We start from the raw sequence: 434 nt of genomic DNA, 5'->3' as shown, positions 1-434 counted from the left end.
CTTAATAACTTAATAAAAAGACCAAACAGCAAGTATAAAGTGATGAATATCATAAAAAGTGAAAATATAATGATGCCTAGACTTAACAGACAGAAAATAATTTGCTATAATGAAATAATAAAGATACCTTAATAAATACCATGTATATATATTAGCTACAATCTACATTTTTAGGACATATATATATCAACAACAAAAAAGAAATGATAAATGATAGTTTCTATAAATATGTTACAGAGCACTTTAGCTAACTTTCTTGTTTTCTTGGTTCATATTTCACTCGTTTCAGGTCAAAGCGAGAGATCGTTTTTCACTTTCTGGAAGGTCATGCTATGTGGCTATTAAAGGGGTCAACTAGGCTTTTTTTCGTCTGATTTTATTTCCATTTATACTTTATATAGGTTTAGTTTTATTAATGTATGCAAGTGTGTGTC

The sequence above is a fragment of the Penaeus monodon genome, chromosome 33, assembly GCF_015228065.2.
Source record: "Penaeus monodon isolate SGIC_2016 chromosome 33, NSTDA_Pmon_1, whole genome shotgun sequence".
NCBI lineage: Eukaryota > Metazoa > Arthropoda > Malacostraca > Decapoda > Penaeidae > Penaeus > Penaeus monodon.
Note: the sequence above shows the minus strand (reverse complement) of the source record.